Source organism: Molothrus aeneus, chromosome 13, assembly GCF_037042795.1.
Source record: "Molothrus aeneus isolate 106 chromosome 13, BPBGC_Maene_1.0, whole genome shotgun sequence".
Lineage (NCBI taxonomy): Eukaryota > Metazoa > Chordata > Aves > Passeriformes > Icteridae > Molothrus > Molothrus aeneus.
The window spans coordinates 12,015,444-12,033,137 of record NC_089658.1 but is presented as its reverse complement, the minus strand read 5'-3'; the positions used below and the strand labels follow the sequence as shown (position 1 = coordinate 12,033,137).

At 49.6% G+C, this 17,694-nt stretch overlaps 1 long non-coding RNA gene across 1 annotated transcript; it reads left to right on the top strand.

Moving 5' to 3' along the window:
- Nucleotides 1–9,029: 9,029 nt before the first annotated feature.
- LOC136562330 (uncharacterized) lies at nt 9,030–16,847 on the top strand. Its single transcript, XR_010784494.1, has 7 exons — nt 9,030–9,172; nt 9,608–9,789; nt 10,110–10,280; nt 10,612–10,781; nt 11,646–11,841; nt 16,019–16,088; nt 16,745–16,847. It is a non-coding gene; the product is annotated as an uncharacterized lncRNA (long non-coding RNA).
- The last annotated feature ends 847 nt before the right edge of the window (nt 16,848–17,694 follow it).

Genomic DNA, 17,694 nt, shown 5'->3' with positions numbered 1-17,694 from the left:
TGTACTTGCTTCCTCTGGTTATTCGTTCAGCTGGAAAACTTGATTGTTCTCACTTGGAAAACACTTTCTTCCCCAGGTCTATTCCTGTGAAAGCAAGCTAATGATCTCAGTTAAGCCCATTTAACTCATTTCTCTATGTCCTTCTCTGTGGAACTCTCCAAACATTTTAGCTCTGAAATTTAGCTCCAATGCAGTCGTTTGTACTCCAGCACTGGGTAAGGGTGGGGTGGCTCTTTGATGGTGGGCACTCCGCTGTTGGGAATGAGGTCAGGCACAGAAACTCCCCGCTGGGTCCGTGTTGCTTTCCAAGTCCAGTGGTAATACTGAGGTCAGATGGGTGTGAATTTCAAAGCAGGAGGTTGTACTTGAGCCTCATAGCTTGGGTACAACAGTAAAAAGCAGGAGCTGGTCCTTGCAGCAGGAGAGTGAGCCCTGCTCCCTTGACTCTGCAGTTTTGCAGATGAGTTTCTGCAGTAATCGAATTAATTTTGCAGAAAGTGTAAGAGTAACATGCCTGCTGTCTTAAAAAAAAGAAACTCCAAGAAGACCCCTACAGCATTAGTAGCTCAATTACAAATTACCTTTTGGTTCCTGGAAGGGTAAAGGTGCTTTGGTCTGGGTTTCCTCGGGGGCGCTGGGGACTGGGAGCGCATCGCGTCTCTCTGGAGTAAAGCCATGTGCTGGCTGTCCCTGCGTGCTGCTCCCTGCGTGGGACGGGGCTGCGCTTCTCTCGCTCCGGAGGCCGGAGCATCCCCGCTGTCCCGGGCCGTGCCCTTGTTGTGTCCTGGGGGCTCCCCCGGCCCCTGGCTCCGCGCACGGTGGCGTTCGGGCTGCGCTGCGCTCGGCGGGGCCGCTCCACTGCCGCTCCTGCGGGTGGTGATGATGGTGATGGTGGTGATGGTGGTGGTGGTGGTGATGGTGGTGGTGATGGTGGTGATGGTGATGATGGTGATGGTGATGATGGTGGTGATGGTGATGATGGTGGTGATGGTGATGATGGTGGTGATGGTGATGATGGTGGTGATGGTGGTGGTGGTGATGGTGGTGGTGGTGATGGTGGTGGTGATGGTGGTGATGATGGTGATGGTGGTGATGATGGTGATGGTGGTGATGGTGGTGGTGATGATGGTGGTGATGGTGGTGGTGGTGATGGTGGTGGTGGTGATGATGGTGATGGTGGTGATGATGGTGGTGGTGATGGTGGTGGTGGTGGGCGGCCAGCCCGGAGCGGGCTGTGGGCGAAGGCGCTGCCGCAGCCCCGGCGGTCCGAGCCCCTCGGGGCGTGCCCGGGCCCGGAGCGGCTCCTGCAGCCTCGGCGGGGCTGGGGCCCTGCTGCCAGCCCGGGCTGTCCCGGGAGAGGAGGGGGCGCGGAGCCGCTGGACCCGAGCCCTGCTCTATCAGGAGAAGCAGCGCAAGGAGCACACGCCTCTGGATTACACTTGGCCTTCAAGGCGAGCATAGGTGGCTTGGTTTGCTGTGCCTCTGGAGGTGACTGCATGCAGTGGGTCTTTCCTTTATTTTCTCATTTTGTCTCTAGGCCTTATTAGTTTAAGAGCTGCTTTAAACTAAGAAGACATCGATCCATAGTTTTGCTTATCCTAAATGACGTTTTTCATGGCAGTCTGTTCTTGGAACTTGCAGACCTGCTAAAAGATTTAACATCGCTTACATTTCAAGTGACTCTGCTGCAGCAGTGCCATTAGGAGTGCTTTGGATCTGCCCTTTGGATCTTTCCCTTTGCCTCAGACCAGGACCAGTGGGATGGCAACACTGCCTAATGTCCTCTGCATGGTAAAATATAACTGCTAGGACTAAGCTAAGTAATACACTGTTATATTCCAGGGATGAGTTATAGCCATGAATGTGCATTTTGATACATGGAATTCCAACATATTAATAGAATGCTTAACTAATACAATAGGCAAGCAATCCCCTGGACCCTAAGTCACAACTACTTGAAGTTGATAACTTTAATCTTGAATCAAATAAATAACAAACCTAAAGCTTCTCAGACATGCTGATCTGGGATGCCCCTCTAGGAAACAGAAAAACAGTCTAAAAATTTTTGTTGTCTGCTTAGAAATGAAAGGGAAGGCTTCAGGCACATTCCAGGGCTCCCAGGACATGACCTCCAGCCTTCAGCAGTATGCAGTTACATTAAAACATTCACCATTTCAAACACTCTTGGCAGTGTGCTGCTGAGTTTTGGGTTCCTTGTCCCTTTTAATTATCAGAGCTTTCTTTTGTGTTTGCAGCCCTACTTATCGTGAAGTCCCAGCCTACTTATGTTGCATGTAATTGCTTTATTGATCCATTCCCAGAGTGTAAATTGAACCTTTGGGCTCGGCCTGGAGGTTGAGAGCTAGATAGGGGCACTGCTTTAGAAGAAAATGTAATCTCCATAGAGTCCCAGTTGTCCCTTACAGCACCTTTTTATCAACAGGATGAAGTTGCTGTGGCCTTTGAGCAACCACAGCTTCGCCTGGGTACACCAGACTAATGGCTTTAATCAGCAGGCAGAGACAAGGTGCAGCTAGAAATCAAAATGGAGCCTTTAAACCCAACTTACATCTGTTGGAAAAACAGAGTCTGTGCTGGACCCTGGGACTGGACCAAAAGTGCAAATGTAAAAGTTTCCTTCCTTAATCAAATATAAAAAAGTCTTTAACAAGAATAACAGCTTGAACAACTTTTTAAAATGTTTTTCAGAAAATTAATATGGAATAGTAAATTTTGTTTTAGTGATTGGGTTAAGTTTTTTTGGGGGGGAGGGAGGGGAAATCTGTGCAGTCTTTGAGCGTTTGTATGAATAATGAAGATAGTTTTCCTAAGCATTAAAGAAAAGAGTACTTTAAATGAAAAATTATATATAACCATTATTACATTTTATTACCTAAAACCTATTTATCAAACATCTCTTGATTTGGCCTGTTGAAACTTTCAGTGTTTGTCAAAGTGGTGCAGTGATCTGTAGCCAGGACTGCAGCAGAAATCCATAAATGTAGTTTTGTACACATATATTCTGAGGAAACAAACTCTCTGGGATTCTTTGCTGTTTATGTGTAATAGGTTCACTGTATTTATAATTATTTCAGAACATAGCCCAAATCTCAGAAGTTCTCTGTGGGACATGGATTATGAAAAACTGTTGCCCAGTAAGAAAACCCTTCCTGGGACTGTGGGCTCTTGCAAACCCTCCAGCCTGGTCAGAAGCAGCTCTCTCTTGAGTTACCACAGCAGAAGTTTGCTAAGTCAGACCCTGGGCCAGAAGCCACAAGAAAAGCACTTGTCCAGTGAAGTGTTCCTTAAACCCTTCAGATATATTTTAATGGATACCTTTGCACCTTGGCCTGGAATCTCTTTTGGTTTTGCAGCTGTGATCAAAATGCCAACCTGCTCAAAATTCACATCAGTGCCCTCAAGGTGATCTAGCACAAGGTGAAGCTGTTCTTGCTATACAAGATGCTCCTCAGGAATATGGGAATGTTGTCTCAAGGCCAGCAGTCCAGGGATTTCTCTCTGCTCCAGAAGCAAATGATTAAACCAAGAAAAATGCCAATAAAGCCCAAAGAGGAACAAACTGTAGGTACAGAAGGAGGAGATGTGGGTTTGGTATCTCAAACACTTTCTGGTGCTGGCTGACAGGAACAGTGGGACAGGTGAGGGGTGGGCATTGCTGGGTGCAGCCTGGTTTGGGTGGGTGCTGTGCCATGCCAGGAACTGCACTCAGTGCTCAGCTTGAGAGACAGCTGGGCTCAGCAGGGTCAGGGAAGGACAGGCAGGATCGATAGAGGATGGGCAGGATTGATAGAGGATGGGCAGGACCAGTGAAGGATGGCCAGGATCAGGAGACGATGGGCCAGGTCAGTGAAGGGTGGGCAGGGAGCAATAGAAGATGGCCAGGACCAGTGAAGGATGGCCAGGACCGCTGGAGGATGGGCAGGATCAGTGAAGGGTGGCCAAGACCGTTGCAGGATGGGCAGGGTTGCTGGACAATGGCCAGGACCAGTGAAGGATGGGCAGGGTTGCTGCAGGATGGCCAGGACCAGTGAAACATGGCCAGGACCCCTGGAGGATGGGCAGGACCCCTCGACAATGGGCAGTACCAGTGAAGGACGGGCAGTACCAGTGAGGGATGGGCAGGATCAGTGAAGGATGGGCAGGACCAGTGAGGGATGGGCAGTACCAGTGAGGGATGGGCAGTACCAGTGAAGAATTGGCAGTACCAGTGAAGGATGGGCAGGATCAGTGAAGGATGGGCAGGACCAGTGAGGGATGGGCAGGACCAGTGAGGGATGGGCAGTACCAGTGAGGGATGGGCAGTACCAGTGAGGGATGGGCAGTACCAGTGAAGGATGGGCAGGATCAGTGAAGGATGGGCAGTACCAGTGAGGGATGGGCAGTACCAGTGAGGGATGGGCAGTACCAGTGAAGGATGGGCAGGATCAGTGAAGGATGGGCAGTACCAGTGAGGGATGGGCAGTACCAGTGAGGGATGGGCAGGATCAGTGAGGGATGGGCAGGATCAGTTAAGGATGGGCAGGATCAGTGAGGGATGGGCAGGATCAGTGAGGGATGGGCAGGATCAGTGAGGGATGTCCAGGACTCCGGCAGGATGGGCAGGGTCGCTCCGGCCGGGCCGCGGGGCAGCGGCTGTGCAAGGGCGCCGCCTCCCGGCCGCCCGCGGCTCTGCAGGGACGGTCGGCGTCCGTGTCCCCCCGTGTGTCCCCTCTCTGTGTCCCCCCCCGTGTGTTCCCTCTCTGTGTCCCCCCCGTGTCCCTCCCCGTGTCCCCCCCGTGTCCTCCATGTGTCCCCCCGTGTCCCTGGGGGCTCCGGGCTCGCACACTGGGCTCGGAGCTGGCGCTGGCCCTGGGGCGAGCCCCCCGCTGCCCGAGTTATCCCGCGGCGCCTCCAGTGCTCCGTGGGAACGGGGTGCTGCCCAGGGGATGCTGCCTCCGTTCCTCCTTCCTTTCTCGAAGGAAACAGGAAACCGCCCAGCGAGGGAGTGTGCCCGGGAAAAAATCACAGAGGGGGAACCTCCCTGCCCTCGTGTGCCAGAGCTGAGTCCCTGGGCTGGGATGTCTGTGCCCTGCGAGTCAATTCCCACAGGCCAATCACTCGGATTAGCTTGGTTCTCTGCCCTGGCCTTACCATGGAAATCTCAGCCGTGGATATTTGGTATTGAACGCTCCAGCTGTGTTTGTGGCAAAGCACTGCAATCACTGTGACACAGGACGGTCGAGGTTGTCTCGTCCCTGGCAGCCCATTACAGAAAATGGCCCATTTTTGTTTGCTAGGAGGGTAAAGTGCAGTTTATAACCCACAGTAGCACTCGGAGGAGGGCTCAGGTTGGTTATTTTTGTGAGGAAGAGTTACACCAGGCGTATGTTGGAGGCAGTGAGCGTTAGTCATGATTTCTCATTTGCAGGTGTGAGGTTGTTCTCACGCTCTGGATGCATCCTGTAACAGAGGGCAGTGGGGTAAACTTCATTCCAGTGCTGCTGCAAAACAGAAATCAGCTTGGAAAAATGCAATCTAAAGAGTGAAAGGGAAAGAGTTTAGCTGCCAAGCACCACTCTACAGATAGTAAAGGGGGCTTCTATGTTTACTTTAAAAAGAGACAGAATTTTTAGAAAACAGGGTGATATGTTCAGTCCCTTTTATTCTGAAATTTTCTTCCTCAGGCCAGTGAAAACTTAATATGGGGTGAAATGGCACTGAAATCTTTTATCTGAGAGTAATTCTCTCTCTCAAAAAAAAAATCAAACTAGTCTAGTTCTGGCTACACAAGAGAAAATGCCTTTAATGGATTTAAGCAGTGCTCACACCTGCAGGATTTTAGTTCCTTTTTCAGGAAAAGTCCCAGGTAAGCAGGAGTGACTTTGGCTTTGCTGATTGCTCTGTAAGGCCTGCACAAAGCTTAGCACTCACCAAGTGCTTTCCATTTACCTTGACTATTACTATGCTAGATTAATTGATTGATTGGATTAGTTGATATCTCTTATTTATCTTGCAAGTTTGTGAAATCTTTTGCATGAAGTAAATACTTTAAATAACAATGTAAGAGATTTAGAGCCCTGACAGATTTAAAAGGCTCAGGTTCTCTTCAAATTTTCTACTTCTACCAACATTCTGTTCAGAGAAATTAGTGTGTTTAAAGACAAAATACTCTTATTTGTCTTGCCTTGCCTGAAACTTCCACCAGTAGATAAATTTTTCTTTAAAAAAGGAGTGAAACCTCCTATACTTCTGGTAACAGCTCTGTGTTCCCATGACCTGCATTCATATGTGTCATTTTCAGATAAGGGGGAGGCACAACGCTGACTAATGCTGCTTTTTTGGAAGGAAAATGACAAAAGCTATTTGAGACAGGAATAGAAGTGCCAGCACTGAATGACAGATGAACAGCTGGTAGCAAAGGTGGCAGCTCTAGCATTTCCCTGTGTTTATGGAGTATTGAAACAAGGGAGTGTTATCTGGATTTGTTTTTCTGGGCTGGATGCTTATCTTCAGGTTCAGCAATTCTCTGGGTCCCAGGATCGGGCGTAAGAGAGTGGATGGGTTTTGTTCAGCACAAGTGAATGTTGCTCCCTCACTGGAGCTGCTGCCTGGAGCACGGGGCATGGCTGTGCCCCTCACCCACCCCCCCTGCTTCCAGTCTGTTCCCATATTTTGCCTGACAGCACTTGCTCCTTATTAACATGACTATAGCGTCTTTGTGCCCCCTGTCAGAAGAAATCCTGCACCAGAATAAATATCAGAGGTGACAGATTGGAACAGTTTGACCAGATGATGGCACACAAATGTCTCTGAGACCGACAGCACCTGTGGCTCTGCACCTCTTTGCCTTTGGCTCTGGGCAGCAGCAGCAGTGGCTGGAACCTTTGCCTACCCACTTCTGGCTGGTCCTCCCAGGATGTTGGACTCTGGAATGGAAGTGAGGGATTACAACTCTGCTGTGGCTGCAGTAAAGCAGATATCTGTGTTTATGTGCCACCCAGAAGCTCAGTTGTGCTGTATTTCAGAGTCTATGAAAAAATGTGATGTTGTGGTTCATGGAAAACAAGGCAGTGTGTGATGGTCAGTGCCAGGTGAGACAGGTGTCAGGTGTGACAGGTGCCATGGCCACTGAGACTGGAACCTTCCAAGCCAGGAAGGCAGTGCCAGCACATGGGGGTTTTGTGTCTGTATCTTGTCGGAGCAGTTTCTAAGCCTCTTCCTCTCACTGCAGACTCTGAGTACAGGTTGATGGGTGGTGAAGTGGCCAATACCTCTCTGCTCACTCACTGCCAGGGGAGCTTTTGCAACTGCTGGGTTACAGTGTCATCCATAGATCTGCCAGACACAGGGCAGTACAGGGGGAAACACCCCACGGGAAGGTGCCAGAGGGGTCAGTTGCCTCCCAAGAAGGACCAAGGCATGCCAAGCCCCGGTTTAGGACATCGGGACTGGGGCTCCTCAGCGCTCTGCCCTTGCAGAGACAGCTGGCACCCAGCCGCATCCTCTGCACGGGGCTGTCGAGCCCCACCGGGCTCTGCACAGACCCGGGGGGAGCCCGGCAAGGAGCCCGCTGCCCCCGGAGCTGGGGAAACCTTTCCGTGCAGGCAGCGGGGCATCAGGCTCCGCTCGTAGATATACGTCCAGGCTGGAGGGAACGTCCCCGGCTGGGAGGAGCCAGCGGCTGAGCCGCTGTAAACAGTGCGGGCACCGCCAGCGGTTGGGAGATGGATATAAAAAGGGAGGCGGAGGGGAGGCAGCCGGAGCGGCGGAGCGGGAGCTGCCTGCGCCTGCCGGCCCCTGCCCTGCCTGCCCCGCCCGGCGCGGCAGCTCCGAGAGGCTGCGGGCAGAGTCCACGGTGGGCGCTGTCGGGACAGGTAAGTGCGTGCAGAGAAGTTTGGGACCGCTCGTCGAGCGGCCGCTGCGTCCGCGCCGCTCCGGCTCCCTCTGTCCGCGCTGCTGCGCGCTGCTCGCCGCCTCCGGGCTGCGCCGAGAGGGGACGGGGCTCTGCTTTCGCCGTCGCGACGTTTAGTGAAGGGGAAAAAAGAGAAAAAAAACCCCAAAACAACGAAAGCAAAACACATCCAAAGCAAAATGTGCCTTTTGGCGGCTCCGTGCAAAGTCGCGGCGCACGTGTTGCGGCCGGGGGCGGCCCCGGGCTTCAGGTAGCGGCTGCGGGACCGCCCGGGATGCGCCGACCGCGGGCAGACCCTGGGAGCCGCGGCTCCTCCTGCCCTTCTACCCGGACCCGGGGACGCTCTCGGTGCCGGTGCCGCCGCGGGACGCGTCGCGGAGCAGCGCTCGGCAGCAGCATCAGGTCGGTACCGCGCCCTCCGCGCCCCGCGCCCCGCCCGACCCCGCCGCCGCTGCCGCCGCCCGTTTCTTGCAGGGCCCTGCCCGGATGCCGCCCCGCGCCTCGCCCCGTGGCGACGCCGCTCCGACACCTGCCGGACCGGCCCGTGGCCGGCCGTGCGCCTCGAGGGCTCCGCCGCCTTCCCTCCCTTGTCATCCGCCGCGGAGGTAAGCGGGGCCCCGGGCCCGGTGCTGCGGGGATGTCCCGGCCTGCCGGCACCTCCCGGCCCCAGCCCCTCCGCTCCCTTCGCCACCCAGGTGCTCGCCGACCGCCCCCACGGGCCGCCCATCACCCTGCATGCAGCCCGCTGCATCCTCATCCGCGACGGCGGGAGCGGCGCATCGGCCCGGAGCGCTGCCCCTGCGGCTCAGGGGCCACCAGCTCCCTGCACGGGCCAGCTGCCGAGGGGGCGGCCACGGAGGGCTGCGGGCAGAAGTTGGTGTGCGCGAATCCCGGCGGCATCCTGGAGCCGCACGGCCGGCAATGCCGCTCCCGGGCCCTCCCGGACAGGACTGTGCATCCCGGCCGGCTCCGCCACGGCCCCGACTCCGCCGAGAGGCGCTGGGGCAGCCGCGGCTCAGCCTGAGCCTCCTGGACGGCGGCACGGCACGGCTCGGCTCGGCTCGGCACGGCTCGGCTGCTGGCGGGGGCGCTTCCACAGCCACCCGCGGCCGGGCTCAGCGCTCTCCTGGCCCCGCAGCCCCCGGCAGGGTGGTGGCGGCCGCCCTGGGGCACTCGGCTGGCCGCAGCCTCCACACCGGAGACGCGGCTGCTGCTGCGGGACCGCCTGGGCAGCAGCGGCGCCGTCCGCCGGCGCTACAGGTGAGGCGGGGGCGGGAGCGGAGCCACCATGGACAGCTCCGCAACGCCGGGGGCTCGGCCCGACCCGGGGCGGAGCGGGGCTCGGCCGGGCGGGGGGCGGAGGGTACCCGGCGGGATGTGGAGGGTACCCGGGAGGATGCCGTGGGTACCCGAGGGGGATGCCGTGGGTACCCGGGAGGATGCGGTGGGTACCCGAGGGGGATGTAGTGGGTACCCGGGATGTGGAGGGTACCCGGGAGGATGCCGTGGTACCCGCGGGATGCAGTGGGTACCCCGGGGGGATGCAGTGGGTACCCCGGGGGATGAATATGCACCGGGCCACCCGTGCCAGAGGGAGAGGCGCTGGGCCATGCTGCACGCTCCCTCCTGCCCAAGTTCTCTGCGCGGTGGAGGGCTCGGAATGTCACCGGTTTGCTCCTTCCCTGTCTCCTTCAGGCATCCTGGGCGCTGGTGGTGGGCATTCTCAGAGAGGATCGGCTTTCCAGAGCAGAAGATAAGCAGGAGTATCACAGGAACGGAACAACAGGGACTGTTTGGGAATCTCATTGCCCAAAGAGATTTCCTCACATAGGACATCACCTGTTTTACTGTTTCTGCTTTCAGTGGATGGATAAAAGGTTCAGTCTTCCCTGAGAATTGCTCGTCTTCTCTTGCTTTGCTGTGGTTTTCCTGTGTGGCTGCTGTGAATCTGAACAGTGCAATGACAATCATATCACAGTCTTTGGCTCACATGGATGTTGACCAAGCTAACAGAAGTACTCTCTCAAAGTAATGTTTTAGCTTTCTACAAAGAGATGGCACTAACATTTTTAATGGCTAGAGCACTTCTATCATGCAAAGGGTTATCTAGATCAAAATTAAATCAGCATGCTCTTCATCTAATTGTATGATTCTGCCACGTGCAGCTGTAAAAATAATTGATTGCTTCATTTTTCAGGTGTGCCTCATAGTGGATTAAAAGTGGAAGTGTCCAAAGGAATAATTCTTCATCTGGTGGATGAGGTTACAAGTGGGTTATCTGGTGACCTGGCATCATTACTGCCAGCACAGAATATTTTATGCATCAGGCTGAAGAGTTTAATCTCCTTCCTTGCCCAAGGAAAAAAAGGTCAAGTGTAAATTGATGGTATTAAATATTTATTTCTTAAATGTATTTTGTCTTGTCTTTTACATTCTCCATTTACTTGTCTTTTAAAGTAGTTTTTGCCCCATAAACACAAGAGCACATATGAGAGCTGAAGGCCCTAATTTTATTTTGGGGGTTGAAAGTTTCACTAGAGGCAGCAGTCCTTTGTAGCAGCCTCTGGGATCAGACACTGATAACTGGCATGTCCCCAGACTTGGTGATTGCCTAAAGGAAGGGTGTGCACTTGCCCAGAACAATTCAGTAATAAAGATGTTGTGTTCATCCTGAATAATAAATTTTCTGGTTTCCACAGGCAGCCCACTTTGTCTTCACATTGGAGAAGTCATAGATGGTGTTGATATGAGGGCAGAGGTTGGTTTTCTGACCAGAAATATACTTATTCAAGGAGAAAAGGAAGACTTCTGTTATGGACAATATCAACACCAGTTTTTCTCTTTTGATCCATTCAGAGGGCACATTAAAGTGAGTAATTTTCAATACATTTGCTTGTAGGTAGTTTCAGATAATTCCTTCCCCGGTTTGTAAATAAGTGATATAAATCATCAAATTACCATTGATATAAATCATCAAATTACCATTGTATGTGTGGGAAAAAGTATATTTGTCTATGAAAAAGGGGGAAATTTGTTGGCCTGTCTTGCAAAACTAACTTGCAATGAGACATTTTCCTCACTATGCCTGCAAAAACATGCCCTCCTAGGGGATTCCCTTGGAGGGGGTTCTGTGGCAGCACTGCTGTCAGTAGGGCCCATGCAAAGCCAGCTCTTGAGATGTCACTGAAGGAATTGTGGTTCCTGCAGAGCAAACCTGCTGCCTCCCTGGCTCAGAGGAGTGCTGGCTCTCACCCTGCTGTGCTTTGCCTCTCAGTTGTCTCACGTGTGCTGGGTGCAGTCCTGCTGTTTGCAGGGGCTTTGTGTAAAGTTGCTCCTGCACCAGGTGGTGGAAACTGAGGAGCTGTGCAGGTCTGGGCTAAAATCACTCGACAGTAGAAGCTGCCAGGAAATGGAGCCTGGTGGCAAACGCTCCCCCTCTCTGCAGTTGGCAGGAGCACCGTGTCTGTCACTGCTATTGCTAAACTCTGCACATGCTGCCTGGCAGCTGCTCCTTGGCAGCCCCTGCCCGTAGGTGTGCAGCTGCTGGCACATGGCTCTGCAGGTCCTGAGCTGCTCTGGGTGGAAACAGGGAGCTCACACTTCCCCCTGGGACCATGTTTCACTCTGAAAAAGTATTGCCTAATGAGAGAGGAAAAAAGCCCAAACCTGTTTTTCTTTTTGTGTGTGTTTTTCTATTGTAATGCCTTACCTGGATCTGCATTTGTCTCAACAGATCCTAAGGAATTTTAGCTCTGTTCACGTGTCAGGAGTGGAACTGAAAAAAAGTAGGGCAAAAAATCCTGGGCAGTTACCCTGTGCATTTTCACCTGGCTGAGGATGTGGATGAGAGAGGAGGAGATGAACATCCAATGCACCTCAACAACCTGGTTATCACCACTGCTTCTCAGGGTGCAACTCATGGCCTTCTGGTAGGACAAATATTTCATTAGTAACAAGTTCAGTTCTTTGCATAGCCAGGGCTAAATAGCAAGAGCCATCTGTGACACAAAGAGAAATCAGAATATTGAAATAAGGCATATTTTTCCCAAGAAATGTCCTGACTTGGCCTTTATTTGAGTTAGGACTGCTCCTCTTGTAGTGCAGCTGTTTGAAATAAATGCCAGGTTCTCAGCACAGCCTAATTAATATTATCAGATCAGATACAGAGTGATCAGATACAGGGAAATCTTTGCCATGGTAATTCTGGACAGTTTGTGATAATGAGAACTTTCATTTAAAATTAAAGCAGTGAAGTTTAAATGGAGCTGACTGAAACAATGGGCCTTTAATTTGCAATGAGATAAAAAAGACAGGGCTTAAGTCAGAGTAACATGAAATATATCCCACTATTTACATGAGACAAAGGGAATGAAATATGAACAGAACAGACCCAAATGGTCACTTCAGTGCCAGGACAGTCCTCAGAATCTTGGCTTTGACCTAGATTCTCACAAGGGCATTCTGAACCTAGAAAAAAGGGTCACAACAAAAGCCACACGTGTGCCAGCTGGAAAAGAGAGATTCCTACTCCAGTCCCAACTTGTCCAGTTGCTGTGTGCTCTGCAGGACCCTGAGTGATATTTTGGTGTCTGTGAGCATTTCCCCATTCACTGGGTGGGTGCTCAGGCTGACACTCCCTGACCTCCTGTGTTTTTCCTGACGACTTTTTCTCAGTCCTGTAAGGACTGAAAAGGCTTTGTAAGCACAAAATAGAAATGTGCTCCATGTGTGAAAGGGTCCCCTGAAAGAATGTATTAATGAAAATGCAATATAGAACCTGTACAACACAGGAGAATTCTTCATGTATCCTAAACTTGATTTATATTGTTCAGATCACTCAGAATTTTTGATTGCCTTCTCGTATATGTGATTTTCTCTGTCTGTGGAGCCTAATTCTGTGTACAGAGTCCTTAGGTTAACAGAGGCTGGTCCAGTATGTGGGGATGTAGTTTAGCTTGCTTTCTTCTGCTTGGGTATTAAAGCTCTGGAATTGAAGTAATGTGTCTGGGATAAAAAAAAAGCTTTATGCTAATAATGGTCCTTAGAAGAACAGTGTATGGCCTTGCTCTTTATCAGAAGGGAGGCACCCAAGGGTTTATCTGTATGTGTGGGGTGCAATAGAGCAATCAATAATCCAAGTGAGATCCAGCCCTGGTCATATGGCCCTGAGGGCTGGGAGTACTTGAACCAGTGAGAAGATCTTATAGTAAAGATTAAATATGTGATTCTTTGAAAGACTCACGTGGCTTTGATCTGTAGTCATTAAAATGAAAAGTAGTTAAAATGTAATAAGCAGTCTTGCTTTAAAATAATTTAAAATAATTTGCAATTCCAGAGAGCAGCATGTGTATCAGAGCAAGGCAGTTAAATAACACAGACAGGCACCTGCTTCAGCATCAGATCATGAAATTCCAGCCCTTGAGGCAGAGTGAACCAGAGAGGAGGTTTCCCCCCCTCCCATCCCGAGGTTTTAGAGCATGTAATTTTAGATGTACATTGCCAGAGTGGTTTGTGCTCCTCTGTGTGTGGGTCATGTCTGCAGTCCCCTTCTCCATCTGCTGCTCTGTGCCAGGCTTGTGCTGCTTGGCGAGCCAGCAGCAGCTTGGGTTCCTGGGGAGCTGGGGGCAGGCTGGGCTGTGCCCAGAGCTGGGCACGTGTCAGGCGTGTGCAGCCTGCTCAGCCTGTGCTGGCCAATGCTGCAGGGCAGAAAGGTCACCAATATTGTGTTGCTGGACTATTTATAATTCAGTGCTTAGAGGTGTCTTGATCATCTGGTGTTGGCCACAGTGTTTCACGTGCCAGCATGAAACACTGGTGCTGGGGACAGCACTGTGACAGTGCTGCAGGTGGGTGCCTTTCCAGGCTTGGGTTTTCTATCAGTGATATGCTGGAATTGATCAGTTATTGGGGTTTTGCTCTGATGGCATGGACCCTTATCTCTGAGTGCTAATGTAGGTGCTCTTTAAATCACATTAGTCCTGGTCATGAGAGTGATCTCTACAGTTTTGTGTGTGTGACTTTTCAGGGCTGTCCTGCAAGCCTGAAGCTGGCACTGGTCATATCAATTGAAGCTAAAATCTGGTTTTGGATACAAGTCTGGCTTTTCATGCAGCCCTTTGAAGCACAATTAGCCAAACTGCAGCTAAATGCGGAAGAATGAAACTCTACAATTGAAATGCTGTTTGAAACAATGAGAAGTTTGTTGCTGAAGTTTTCTGTCCAAAGTTAGTCTTCCATGGCCTCCTCCTGCCCATCATGTGGGAGGGTGGAAGTGGCCAGGCTCACTGATCTTAGCAGGCTGGCAGGCACACTTGCATTTTTGTCTAAATCCATTTCCTATTTGTGTTTCCAAGCCTCAGCTGGCTGGGAGGGACATGCTCAGTGTCAGCTCCCTGTCACCCTCCCTGTGGCTCACTCCAAGGTGCTGCACCCATCTGCAGGGTCCTGGTGGATTTCCAACTCTCACTCAGGGGGAACTGGGTACCTGTGTGCCTCAATTTGCTGTGCCTCACTTTTAATTCTCTTTTGGACACCTCACTGAGGCAGAAACAAGAGCAGCAGATGACAAGTTTGAGGGGTGACTGCCAGGAAAACAATGAAATCCAGCAGAGCTATACCTATGGGGACTATAGTGCTTGTGACTCCAGATGTTATGTAGAGTTGCAGCCCATCAAGGGGAAATTACAGGATATGATTCCACGAAATGGATTTATTTCAAGTATCCCTCTGTATACAAAAATAACCAAGTAGGTTAATATTAGTTAATCTTGCAGTCTTGCACAGACATAACTGACGTCAACAGGAATTTTGTATGCCTGAAGAGGGAATATAAATGCTGACAGGGATCATTTGAGTACAAAGTTAAGGTTTCTGGAAGATTTAGTAACAAATAGCTGGTATTTTAACTAGCCTGATTTAGTATTTACATTTAAAAGAAGGATTTCTGAATTTATCTTCATAAGACTGTACATCAAAGGAGGCTTGTGCTAAGCCCTTTTGGTCAAATTAGGGTTTAATGCAACATCCCTGAGCATGTCAATTAATATTAAATAGACTAAAATAGTAAAATACCATCTCTACCCAAGATGATCATTACAGGAAAGAAGTGGCCCTGCACCTTCTGAGAACGTGAATCTCGTTAATATTAATTACTTTGCATGGTGCATTTTAAAGAATATCTTATTTAATTTTGGAAATGTTGTAGTCATAAAAATTTCTAGATTAACCATGCTGATTTGTTGGTATATCATGTCAGACACACTTATCTTTATGCATCTTTGATATTTACTCTATGACACTGAATCAAATATTCTCTCTGAGAGCTGAGGGTATTTTTAAATCCAGTATTTTGCAATTTTCCCTTAATTATGCATTTAATCTTCCTCAGAGTAGTTTTAAGATCAGTCCACAGTGATGCACACTGCCTGTATCCAGTCAGCTCCAGGGCTGATGGAGGCACCTCAGTGATAGAGGGCTAGCAGTGTTTTTATACATGACCTTTATTAATTACTTGCAAAAGATGCTATCCAGTGAAGTAAGACAACAGATGAAAATGTTTTTATAGTTATATCTGGCTTCTGTGTGTACCACTACTGAGCTTCCCTCTGAAGAAAAACTCCTTACTGGGACAAACATCAACATTATATCTCCTTAAACTTCTTCTTAATGGGCCACTTGTGGCTTGCAAGGATATTTGGGTTGTTTTTTTCATGTAGAAGCTTCATAAATTCATAGAGAATCCCTAGCTCCTGCCATTGCCCCTAAAGTTTCAAAAAACAGACCAGAAGTTTCATTTTCAGACATTTTCCAAAGCTTCTTAACTTAAAAAAACCCCAACCTTTGGATTTCCTTCAGCTGCATTGAACAGAGCATGGATTTTGTGTTAATGTTCCCATATAATTTACAATAGGTTCAGCATGTGGCTCCATAAATGACCATGTCTGACATTACTGGATGGTTTATTTTCCTTTAAGAGTGTCATTAAAAGGTTGTGTGGAGTTTTAAAGTCAATAGGAGAGTTGTGGCTCAAGTCCAGGGCAGTGCTATGAAAATGTATCCCTTCCTGTTTGGTAACTGCTTAGGATCATTTTGATTTTGATTTTTCAGGGCTGTCAGCACGTTCTGGATTGCAAATCCAAACAAAAACTTAATAGAGAATGCAGTGGCTGGTGCTCAGGTAAAACCATTTAATGGCAGAGCTATGCTTTGCCACCACTTCCCAAATATGTTACATTTATTTATTGATGTCAGGAGCAATAAATTTTAACTAAGAAATAGAATTTGGATATGCATTTCTGCACCCTTTGTTTCTGTTATGAACAAATATTTGCCTACACTTCTCCACTGATTTCTCTTACAATTATGCCTGGAAATTGTGTGTGCTATCTCTTAGAAAATATTGATTTTTATTTGTAGTTAATAGTTAAATTATTAACTATTATCTAATTAACTATTAAATAAGTAACTAACTATTAAATTACTAACTAATAATAAAATTTTCTATTTCTCTATATGAATACATACTCTCTCATTATTATCTCTTATGTTTACCCAAAACATGTTTGTGTTTTATGTACCTGTACAGACCTGACTGTTTTCTAACAAACCACCTGAATTTCACCCACAATAAATGCATTTTTATAACCTTTGTGTGTGCCCTGGGGACCCACTGTGCATGCCAAAGGCTAAGCTGGGAGGTGCAGGAGCTGTGCACATGCTGGACAGGCTCAGGTTGGAAATCTGGCCGGCACAGTGTGCAAAGCTGCACTGCCAGGGCAGCCTGGCATCACTGAGGGCAGTGCCCCATCTCTCACACCTCCCTCTGGCTTTCAGGATGTTGGCACACGGTGCCTCTTCCACTGGGGCCCCACTGGACAGTCTGAGGAAGATATCCAGAGGGACAGGCTGAACACAGCCCTGGGAGTGAAACCCACTCCAGTTTCAAGGCAAGTGATGGTTTTTATGTTTCTGTCAATATAATTGCATGGCATTGGCATTGCAATATTGCAATGCATGGCATTGACGGTGTGTGCTGCTCTGTGATGCTTGTGGGTGTCTCACATTTTGATAAGGGGCTTTTTAACACTGTATCAGGACACAAGCAACTTTTGGGGGCCCTGTTTGTTCTAAATATTGAAGAGGGAGCTGAGGGGAGTAGAGGTCCCGTTCCAGGAGCTTCAGCTGTGTGGCTGTGTTAGAGGGAATGTGTAGGCTATGGGTACACCTACTCAAAATGAGATTTAAGGGCAGACAGGCAGCACTCTCAGCATTGCTGTTGACCACAGTGATGCCAGGATCTAAGGGGATGAGGGAAAGTCATTTGTGCCACAAGTGCCCATCACCTCTGGAAAATGAGACCAAAAATTCAAGAGTAGTTCCAAGAAAAACACTTTCCCCCAAATATACTGTTGATGTGAAAACATTACCTGTAAGACATAAAAAGCATTTTAAAGTTATTTCTCAATATTCTCCATAGAAATTGGTTTTGTTTGCTGTGCTTTGTATATTTTACCTCTTGGTCCATGCTGCTCTAGCCCAAAGCCTGTCAGTTGGCTGCAGCAGCTCATGTTCTCTTTTGCCTGTCGGGGGACTCGTCACTCGGCATTTAAAGCCTTAATTCTCAACAACGCTCTTTTTCCAAAAAGTTATCAAGAGCTTGGCAGGGTCCCTCATTGCTTTCTGCGAGGGAGGGAGAGTGGGAGTTCAGAGCCTTGCTCTGGGTCAGAAGAGAGCCCAAGATGCTGATGGATAACATCTGGCATTCTGTCCTGAATTCAGCGTGC